At 36.0% G+C, this 10,551-nt stretch overlaps 1 pseudogene; it reads left to right on the forward strand.

Annotated features, from left to right (window-relative positions):
• Positions 1–9,062: 9,062 nt before the first annotated feature.
• Positions 9,063–10,304, forward strand: LOC104980392 (annotated as a pseudogene).
• Positions 10,305–10,551: the final 247 nt, after the last annotated feature.

Genomic DNA, 10,551 nt, shown 5'->3' on the forward strand with positions numbered 1-10,551 from the left:
TTATCTTCTCTTCACATATAAGGTTTAGATTATATACAATATGGGGCACAACTTTCACCAATACACTATTATCATTGTTTCCGTATGTTCTGGCATTCAGAGTTACAAATAAGTCTAAGACCAGCCTAACTATTATTCCTACATGAAAAAAGTCAATTGCTTTACTTTTTTCTTTGTAATTGAAATATTTTTACCAAGATTTGTCCAAAGGCAAGTCCCTTTTTATCAGCTTTGCCTTATAAGAAAAACACTTTAAATCTACATATGTAGCTCTTTATTTAGTTCAGAAAATTTTCTTCTGTTATGCACATTTTTAGTCACTACATTTTCCCATTTTTCTAGTTTCTTAAGGAATTACTACCATTTGTATGTTAAATATAACAGACAGAAAAACCAAGTCCATCATCCTCTCCCTTTTTTTCTATAGCCCAAGGGAACTCCAGTTTATCCTCAAAAATTGTCTCTTTTTTTGTACTGTCCATTTTTTCTATATTGCTTCCAATCTTAATTTTCATTTTATGTCATTTTTAGTTTTTCCGCTTCTCTGCCAGCACATTTTCCATCTATGAATTAAATTTCATCCTTTTCCAAATAAGCCTGTTTTCTGTCAATTATTTTTCCTGTTTCCTACATAAAAATTTTTTTTTGGAATCTACCATTCCTCTGAGTCTTTGGGATAATCCCTTTTCCTTTTAGATGGATGTTTTTACTCAGAACTCATTTTGGCTACAAAAGCTATATGCCCTTAATAAAACAGGAATCACAGAAGAAACAGATAGCAAATATGAAAGGCCCTGGAAGGGCCTGAAGGAACAGGGCCTTTGCTGAGATGTAAGCTATGAGATTGACTAGGATGTTTTTGTTGTTGTTTTTGGTTGTTTGTTTTGATAGGTAAGAAGTGGGTTTATTTAGAGAGAAGTACACTCCACAGACAGAGTGTGGGTCATCTCAGAAGGTGAGAGGCCCGAAAATATAGGGTGGTTAGTTTTTATGGACTGGGTAATTTCACAAGCTTATGAATGGGAGAATTATTCCAACTATTTTGGGGAAGGGGTGGGGATTTCCAGGAATTGGGCCACTGCCCACTTTTTGGCCTTTTATGGTCAGCCTCAGAACTGTCATGGTGTGGTTGGTTCTGGCATTTAGAGATGTTTTAAAAGAGATCTTCTTGTTCTCGCTGTTACAGATGGATAACGCTGGCAGTCATGTAGAGCAAATCCTCAAATCAGAAACACTAGTTAGGAAGCTCCTGAAATAGGCAGGTGAACAAAGATGAAGCCCTCAACAAAGTCGAAAGCAAGACTTGAAAGAATAGAGCTTCCAAAAATATATTAAAAGCTTAAGTCACAAAACGTGATGTCTGACTGTGTCATCAAAGAAGTGGAAGGATTCCAGTATGACAGGAAAAGAAGCAGAGTTAGTGAGATGACATGCTGAATTTTTATATTAATACACTACATTCACCATCTGCATGGGATTTCCAGTTGCAGATGTCTGAACCAAGCCTGAAGCCCAGGGGAGACTCAGGCCTAAAGAAACAAAGTGTGAAGTGCTTCGGGCTATCCTGAGGCAACAGGTCCTTTGCTTGCAAAATGAAGCTAATACTGCCCTGTGATATTCTCAGAGTTTTCTGTGAGAATTGCATGAGATGATATACATGCTATCCCAGACCAGTTCTGCCCATGGCCCTCCAGACATGATGTTTTAGCTCTTCTTCCTCCATTAGAAATATCTTTTCCTTGATGGGCTCTGCCTCAGTCTGTCCCCTTGGGTTTCTGAATCTCTTGCTATCTTAGGTAGAAACACTTGCCATAGTAACACTTTCTTCTGTCCAAATTTCAAACTGTGATCACTGGGTGGACATTTGTCCAAGTCAAGCCTTACTCCCCCAAAGGAACATTTGCTTCCTGCCTGGCAGAGAGTAAGAGATCATCAGTAAACAGTAGGCTTTACCCTGGAAGTGTTTTTCTGGACAGTGTCTCCTGCATATATTACCACATGTATGATATGTAAGATGCTATATTATAATACCCACTTAATTCTATATTCTAAACAACTAAATTAAATCAATCAATATTCAAGAAAGGGTTTGCCCTCCCCTCTGCAGACAAGATTCAATTTTTGGAATCTGGGATAATTTATGACTAATATGGAAAGAAAGAAGGAAAAATCCTATATGTTAAAATATTTTGGTGCAGGAGAAGGCAACTGAGTTTTATTGATTTAATATCAATAATTATAAATATATATTATTACTTGTATCTTTTGTATTATCTTGGAGAAATTATTTCACAATTTTGAGCCTTGTTTTTAAAACATCAATAAACTACTAGTACCTATCCCATAAGTATATAGTGAGAAAGTATGTACAGATTTGATGAAAGACAATAAGTGCTCAATAAAAGCTAAGTATTATTGGTATTGGCTTCCCTGACGGCTCAGTTCTAAAGAATTCGCCTGCAAAGCAGGAGACCTGACTTTGATTCCTGGGTTGCAAATATCCCCTGGAGGAAGGCATGGCAACCCACTCCAATATTCTTGCCTGCAGAATCCCCATGGACAGAAGGGCCTGACATGCTACAGTCCATGGGGTCACAAAGAGTCAGAACAAGACTGAGAGACTAAGCACACAGCATACATTATTGGTATTATTGTTATTCTACAGGAAATGGCATGGAAATTGAATTAAGATGTCAGGCTAACCAAAGTTTCCTCTTTTCTTTTTCCATGTCCCTTTTTCCCCTTCTCTTTCTCTACTTTTGTCCAAGATGCTATAGAAAAAGTAATTTTTAAAGAAAATTTATGAAAGTGAAAGTTGCTGAGTCATGTCCAACTCTTTGCAACCCCATGGACTATACAGTCCATGGAATTCTCCAAGGCAGAATCCTGGAAAGGGTAGCCTTTCCCTTCTCCAGGGGATCTTCCCAACCCAGGAATTGAACTGGGGTCTCCTGCATTGCAGGAGGACGCTTTATCTCCTGAGCTATTGTTCAGTTCAGTTCAGTCGCTCAGTCATGTCTGACTCTTTGCGACCCCATGAACCACAGCACGCCAGGCCTCCCTGTCCATCACCAACTCTCAGAGTCTACCCAAACCCATGTCCATTGAGTCAGTGATGCCATCCAACCCTCTCATCCTCTGTCATCCCCTTTTCCTCCTGCCCTCAATCTTTCCCAGCATCAGGGTTTTTTCAAATGAGTCAGTTCTTTGCATCAGGTGGCCAAAGTATTGGAGTTTCAGTTTCAACATTAGTCCTTCCAGTGAATATTCAGGACTGATCTCCTTTACGATGGACTGGTTGGATCTCCTTGCAGTTCAAGGGACTCTCAAGAGTCTTCTCCAATACCACAGTTCAAAAGCATCACTTCTTTGGTGCTCAGCCTTCTTTATAGTCCAACTCTCACATCCATACACGACTGCTGGAAAAACCATAGCCTTGACTAGACGGACCTTTGTTAACAAAGTAATGTCTCTGTTTTTTAATATGCTGTCTAGGTTCGTCATAACTTTCCTTCCAAGGAGTACGCGTCTTTGAAATTCATGGCTGCAATCACCATCTGCAGTGATTTTGGACCCAAAAAATAGTCAGGCACTGTTTCCCCATCTATTTGCCATGAAGTGATGGGACCGGATGCCATGATCTTTGGTTTTTGAATGTTGAGCTTTAAGCCAACTTTTTCACTCTCCTCTTTCACTTTCATCAAGAGGGTCTTTAGTTTTTCTTCACTTTCTGCCATAAAGGTGGTGTCATCTGCATATCTGAGGTTATTGATATTTCTCTCGGCAATCCTGAGCTACTGTAACTGCTCTCAAAAACAGAAAAGGGAGCTCTGTACTTTTTACATATAGCTATTTCTTAATCCCACTTGTTTTGATCACCTCTGTGCACATATTGGAGTCAGTATGCTTTAACTTTTGTTAAAATACAATAAATTTCCTAAAATATAGCTAAAACACAATAAAATCCTATATAAGTAATTATATTAGGATGTAAAGTGGTTAAAACATCACTTCTGGATAACCAAAAAAATAATGATTGTTAATAAACAGACAATTCATATGCAATAAAATACTGTAGATGCCCTTTGTTGACATTTGGTGCACTTTCCAAAAATAATACCATGTATTCTACCATTCTACCATGTATTCTGACATTCTACCTAGTATATTTAGAATATAACTTGAGAATTTTCCAACACATCATTTTGTTTAAATGTTATATTTGGGTTTGGGGAGGAGGAAATGTAAATGTTTCCTATACTCATATATTCTATGTTTTGGGGATATGAAAAACCAAAATGATTTCATTTGAGAAAACAGTAACAAAAGAGATATTTTATAAATTCTAAAAATGAAAAATAAATACTCTTTGGTGAAAAGCACAAATAATAGAGGAGTTAAACAGTAAAGATACAGCTTAAAATAGAGTTAGTGAGTGTGAAAATAGAGCTGAGTAATTCAAATATATGTAGCAAAGGAGTAAATCAAGAACTGTGAAAGATGCTAAATGATATGGAGGATATAGAGAAGGACCAATAAATATCAAATAAACATTCCAAAAAGAAAGAATAATTAGAATAGGAGATGGTTGATATTGAAAGTGATGATTTTCAAAAAGTGAAGAAATCCATTAGTTCTCAAACAAGCTAAACCCCATTTAGAAACACTATAATAAAATTGTAGAAAGTCAGAGAAAGGTGTTCAGTAATTAGAAGAAAAAAGATTATATAATAAGGAATACAAAGTAAGAGAATTCTCCAAGTAATCAGCAATAGCATAAGAAATCACAGTATCTTCATACCAAGCAATTATATCACTCATATTGAGGGTGAAATAAAGAGTGAAATAGGCATATAAAAATGAAGACCGTGAGAACCAAAGACATCACTTCACCGACAAAAGTCCGTATAGTTAAGGCGATAGTCTTTCCAGTAATTATGTGAAAGTTGTATAACAAAAAAAGGCAGAGTGCCAAAGAATTGATACTTTCAAGCTGTGGTGCTAGGCAAGACTTGAGAATTCCTTTGGACTGCAATGAGATCAAAACAGTCAATCTTAAAGGAAAGGACTGATGCTGAAGTTCCAAAATTTGGCCACCTGATGTGAAGAGCCAACTCACTGGAAAAGACTCTGATGCTGGAAAGATTGATGGCAGAAGGAGAAGAGGGTGACAGAGGATTAGATGTTTAGATGGCAACACCAACTCAATGGTCATGAACTTGGGCAAACTCTGGGAGATGGTGAAGGACAGGGAAGCCTGGCATGCTGCAGTCCATGGCTTTGTGAAGTGTCAGACACAACTTGTTGATTGAACAACAAAAAATGAAGGTATTATTTACTGTATAAACTAAGGAATAGAGCTGAGAGCAAAGTAACAACAAAAAGATATACAAAGAAACCAATAAACAGATGATAAATCTTAAGAAGTATTGGCAAAGTTAATAAATCTCAGTTTAAAAAAAAGTAAAACATCAGATATTAATAATAGAAATGGTGCAGTTTGGAGGAAAATTAATATGGGCTAATTTCTCTGAAAAGAAAATAAAGATATTGAACAATCTTGGACTTTGTTTTAAAATTTTAAATTGATGTAAATCTTTTTTTAAAAATTTAAGTCAATCTTAAAAAAAAAGAAAAAATATATAACCTTTAAGTTAGTAACAAAAAAAGAATAAAGAAAATTTTGTCAATTTATAAGAAGATAAGTAAAAAGAAGCAAAGAGAAAGCACAATAAATAGTGTATATTAATTAGTATGGCAAAAATAATTTCAGATACTGGTAAAAATAACAAATAAAAGATTGACCATTTTAAGTGTGAGAAAAGTAGATAAACTTAAAATAATAGCTACAATGAAATCCAGCTATATTTTTTACGTGATAAATACAGCAATGTACAGAAACATTTAAAAAAGAAAGAACAGTTAAAAGAGATGGGTAAGTTATCTTCTAAAATTCATAGGCTGTCACAATCATATTAAAATATTATTAGGACTTCCCTGGTGGTCCAGTGGTTGAGACGCCATGCTTCCAGGGGGCACGGGTTCAATCCCTGGTCAGGGAACTAGGATCCCACATGCCATGCACAGCCAAAAAAATTAGCAAATCAAATTCAGTGGTATGAAGAAAAATAATACGTTAGAACCAAATAGAGTTTATGCAAGGAATGCAAGGCAATTTCTACATTAAGAAATCTGTTAATATAATTTATACCACTAATAAATCTTTAAAATTATATGTGCATTTCAGTATAAGTAAAACTTTCATCAATATAAACACTATTCTTTTAATTTGCAAACTATGACTAAAATAAAACTTCTAACCTAAAATAGTTTTTCTTGACCAAATGCACTTTAGGCCTGAGAATATTTAGTAAAAAATAAAATGTTAAAAAATGTAAAAAACTTCTTGGAAGAATCCATTTCTTATATGGTAGGATTTAGACATTGGACCTAATGTGACCCCTCTCCCATCCTATTTGTATAATAAAAACATTAAACTGGTGATTCTGAGTTCCTTTGACAGACGGGTTTCCTCACTCCTCACAGCTGAAATTAACCACCAATTTAGACATGGATTTATAAGTAATAAAGGAGCTCTTGGAATCTGCATCCATTTAATTGGGTTACTTATCTCCTTTGAGGGCTAGCTTTATGGTCTGACGGAAAACTAAAGTGAACACAAACTGAGTTCTGATACAGTATTATTTATAACCCTGGTGAACTGGTAAAGTCAATCTCCAAATTGAGGAAACCTTACTATTCAACACCATCACAAGTACCAGTCATGTGATAAGACAAGAAACAGACAAGAATTATGAGATTGTAAAGGAAGACACAAAATTGTACTTATTGGCAGACAGCATGATTGTCTACATAAAAAGGTTAAGAATGTATAAATCTATTAAAATTAAAAATTAAAATTAAAATGATTAAGATTTAAGATTCCTTTTTTCAACAGCCATATTACATATCAGTAGCGTTTTTATATGTTGGAAAAAGGGGGAAAAAACCTTATTTGCAACAGCAACAAATACTAAAGATCCACAAGGGAAAAAGTTCTTAAGTGTATAGAAGACCTAATGGAGAATATTATAAATCATTAATGAAAGAAAAGAACATTCAGGCATAGAGGAAATCAATATTATACAGATATTAGTCTCTATAAACTCATATATGAATTCGATGCAATTTCAGTCAAAATTCCATAAACATAGTTTTGTGACATTTGAATAACATTCTAAAATTAACGTGGAAGAGAAAAGAACCAAGAAGAGCAAAGACGTTCTGAACAAAGACAACCCCTTGTGCCTCTTTTTAATTTCCACTTCTCTGCATTCACCCAACCTTTGCCATTCCCAGGCATCCTCTGGCACCTGCTTTTTGTCACTGTAGATTCATTTGAATTTCCCAGAATCTGATACAAATTGAACCATACAGTAAGCATGTGGGTGATGGATTCATACATGCATATGAGGTGATGAATACATTCATTATCTTGACTTGGGCAATGATGTTTTCATGAGTGTGTGCATATGCCAAAACTTATTAAATCACACACTTAAAATATGTGCATTTTATTTAATGCCAATGGTATCAATAAAGTTGAAAAACATGCAAAAAATAAGAACAGGTATTTATTAGTGGAGCAACATCAAAAGGTCAGCAAACATGTAATATCATGCACAATTAAACACAAGCACATTGAAGCAACACTGGTGGAATGCTTCACACACAGGTTTGACAAAAGTGAAATCTTTGAAACCATCAAATATTACAAAGGATTTAGAAATCATAGTGACAGACTGTATTTTGGGGGGCTCCAAAATCACCACAGATGGTGACTGCAGCCATGAAATTAAAAGACACTTGCTCCTTGGAAGAAAAGCTATGACCAACCTAGACAGCATATTAAAAAGCAGAGACATTACTTTGCCAACAAAGGTCCATCTGGTCAAAACTTTGGTTTTTCCAATGGTCATGTATGAATGTAAGAGTTGGACTATAAAGAAAGCTGAGCCCCGAAGGATTGATGCTTTTGAACTGTGGTGTTGGAGAAGACTCCTGAGAGTCCCTTGGACAGCAAGGAGATCCAACCAGTCCATCCTAAAGGAAATCAGTCCTGAATATTCATTGGAAGGACTGATGTTGAAGCTGAAACTCCAATACTTTGACCACCTGATGCGAAGAACTGACTCATTTGAAAAGACTCAGATGCTGGGAATGATTGAAGGTGGGAGGAGAAGGGGATGACAGAGGATGAGATGATTGGATGGCATCACCGACTCAATGGACGAGTTTCAGTAAGCTCTGGAAGTTAGTGATGGTAGGGAAGCCTGAGGTACTGCTGTCCATAGGGTCACAAGAGTCGGACACAACTGAGCAACTGAAGTGAAGTGAAGTGAAGTTATTCATTACTTGGCTGCAACAACTACTGCTTAAGAGCGAACCCTCTAGCAATATCCATGTAGGATAAAAATGCATCTACTCTAACACCTAAAATTGTATATTTCTAACTAAACATGATAGAAAATTTTTTCATATAATTATTCAAAAAGAAATAAAAGAAATAGGTACAAGAATGTATAACACTTTGTAAAAGTAAAAACATATAAACAACTTAATGGAAATGGATAAACAATGTCATATTCACATGTTGTACTTTTTATATAAAACTTGAGATGAATGAACTCAAGCTATGTGTAATAACATGCATTGTCATAGTCTTTTATATCCATCTAAATTTAGAATATAATAATGGGAATAGTTCAAATGACAGGGAAAGGAGTTATTTGAACAATACATTGTTTAAAATTGGTTTTAAATTTAAAAAAAAAGAAAATCCCTAATTCACAACCACACAATAAGTTGCAAATTAATTTAAAAACTAAACACAGCTTTTTTTTTTAGCTCCATCTGCTCGCGGCGCCGCCTCCTGCTCCTCCCGCCGCCTGCTTCTCCCGCCGCCGCCCTGAGTCACTGCCTGCGCAGCTCGGGCCACTCGGCTCCCTGTGCTTGCCACCGGAGAGCTGAGCTGGAAAGCTAAATTTGTCATTTTTGAAAATATTTGGCTTTTGTACAACATGGCAGACATCGACAACAAAGAACAGTCTGAACTTGATCAAGATTTGGATGATGTTGAAGAAGTAGAAGAAGAAGAAACTGGTGAAGAAACAAAAATCAAAGCGCGTCAGCTGACTGTTTAGATGATGCAAAATCCTCAGATTCTTGAAGCCCTTCAAGAAAGACTTGATGGTCTGATAGAAACACCAACAGGATACATTGAAAGCTTGCCTAGGGTAGTTAAAAAAACAAGTGAATGCTCTCAAAAACCTTCAAGTTAAATGTGCACAGATAGAAGCCAAATTCTATGAGGAAGTTCATGATCTTGAAAGAAAGTATGCTGTTCTTTATCAGCCTCTGTTTGATAAGTGATTTGAGATCATTAATGCCATTTATGAACCTACAGAAGAAGAGTGTGAATGGAAACCAGATGAGGAAGATGAAATCTCGGAGGAGCTAAAAGAAAAGGCCAAGATTGAAGATGAGAAAAAGGATGAAGAAAAAGAAGATCCCAAGGGAATTCCTAAGTTTTGGTTGACTGTTTTTAAGAACATTGACTTGCTCAGTGATACGGTTCAGGAACATGATGAGCCTATTCTGAAGCACTTGAAAGATATTAAAGTGAAGTTCTCAGATGCTGGTCAGCCTATGAGTTTTGTCTTAGAATTTCACTTTGAATCCAATGAATATTTCACAAATGAAGTGTTGACAAAGACATATAGGATGATGTCAGAACCAGATGATTCTGATACCTTTTCTCTTGATGGACCAGAAATTATGGGTTGTACAGGTGCCAGATAGATTGGAAAAAAGGGAAGAATGTCACTTTGAAAACGATTAAGAAGAAGCAGAAACACAAGGGTCGTGGGACAGTTCGTACTGTGACCAAAACAGTTTCTAATGACTCTTTCTTTAATTTTTTTGCCCCTCCTGAAGTTCCTGAGAGTGGAGATCTGGATGATGATTCTGAAGCTATCCTCGCTGCAGACTTTGAAATTGGTCACTTTTTACGTGAGTGTATAATCCCAAGATCAGCGTTATACTTTACTGGAGAAGCTATTGAAGATGATGATGATGATTATGATGAAGAAGGTGAAGAAGCGGATGAGGAAGGGGAAGAAGAAGGAGATGAGGAAAATGATCCAGACTATGACCCAAAGAAGGATCAAAACCCAGCAGAGTGCAAGCAGCAGTGAAGCAGGATGTATGAGGCCTGAGGATAGATAACCTGCACTGTAATAGCCTAAACACAGCTATTATTTACTTACAGCCTTATGTTTTTGTATTTTCTTGGTAGACTCAGAAGTTTTTTTTAAAGGAAAGGAACTGATATTTTAAAGACCAAATTTGTTCTAATTAGCATTTTAACTAGTTTTTCTGCCAGCTGCATCGAGTGCACAGAATCTCTCACGCATGTTCGTTCGTTGCTATATAGTTTGGTTCTTCTTGGAGTATTTTTATCATGTAACTGTTAGATTAAAGCTATGAAAA

This window comes from Bison bison, unplaced genomic scaffold (genome assembly GCF_000754665.1).
Source record: "Bison bison bison isolate TAMUID 2011002044 unplaced genomic scaffold, Bison_UMD1.0 scf7180017864499, whole genome shotgun sequence".
In the NCBI taxonomy this organism is placed as follows: Eukaryota; Metazoa; Chordata; class Mammalia; order Artiodactyla; family Bovidae; genus Bison; species Bison bison.